The following is a 1,116-nucleotide window of genomic DNA, read 5'->3' on the forward strand; positions in this document are numbered from 1 at the left end:
CGAGTCGCTCTACCAAGGCGCCGTCTTCCAGCTGCGCCGCGGCGACCAGCTGGCCGCCACCACCACGGCCGAGCGCTTCCTCGACCTGCACGGCGGCGGCCAGGCCTACTTCGGCGTCGTCGGCGTCGACTGAGCGCGGCCGCGGCGGGGGCCGGGGGGACGGATGGGCAGGGCGCGGGCACAGGCGGGGACGTGGGGACGAGGGAGACACGGGAACAGGCAGGACACGGGGACAGGTAAGGACGTGGGGATGGGGGGACATGGAGACATGCAAGGACGTAGGGACACGGGGACAACAGAGATGTGGGGACCAGCAGGACAGGGGGACAGAAGAACATGGGAACAGGTAAGGACATAGGGATGGAAGGACATGATGACAGGACATGGGGACAGAGGAACATGAGCACAGATAAGGGCTTGGGGACAGAAGAGACGTAGGGATGGAGGGAACGTGCAGACACGCAAGGACATAGGTACGGGGAGACATGAGCACAGTAAGGACTTGGGGGACACACAAGGACGTAGATGGGGGACATAGGGACAGACAAGGACAAGGGGAACATGTAGGGACACAGGGATGGGGGGACACGAGGACAGGCAGGACATGGGGCCATGGGGACCAGCAGGGACACGGGGATGGGGGGGACACGCGGTGGCCCCGGGGAGGGGACCCCTCGGCACCGCGGCTGTTGCGCCCCGTTTGTTATTGCTGTTATTAACCGTGATCATCGCTGCCGGGGGGGGGGGGGGGGACGTGTCCACAGCGCTTCTATTTATTCACGTATTTATGTATTTATGCAGCCGCCCTCCCCGGGGGCTCGGCTATACCGTGTATAGCCCCCCGCCCGGACGCCTGGGCCCCCTCAGCGGCGGCGTCTGAGCTCGCCCAGGTCGCAGGGCCGAGGCGCCCCCGTTTCGCACTTGTTTTACGTTAAAATGTGGCGGGTTTGCGGGCGGCTCCCGCGGGGCCATTTCGGGGGCAAATGCGTCTATTTTTTGTAGTTTTATTTATTTACCGCCTGCGGTTATTTATTGCGCGGACGCGTCCGGGGAGCGACGGACGGGGCAGGCACGGGTGAGGCTGCCTCCGTGGAAAATAAATGCTGGAGTTGTTTT

This window comes from Apteryx rowi, unplaced genomic scaffold (genome assembly GCF_003343035.1).
Source record: "Apteryx rowi isolate R43461 unplaced genomic scaffold, aptRow1 scaffold_1581, whole genome shotgun sequence".
NCBI lineage: Eukaryota > Metazoa > Chordata > Aves > Apterygiformes > Apterygidae > Apteryx > Apteryx rowi.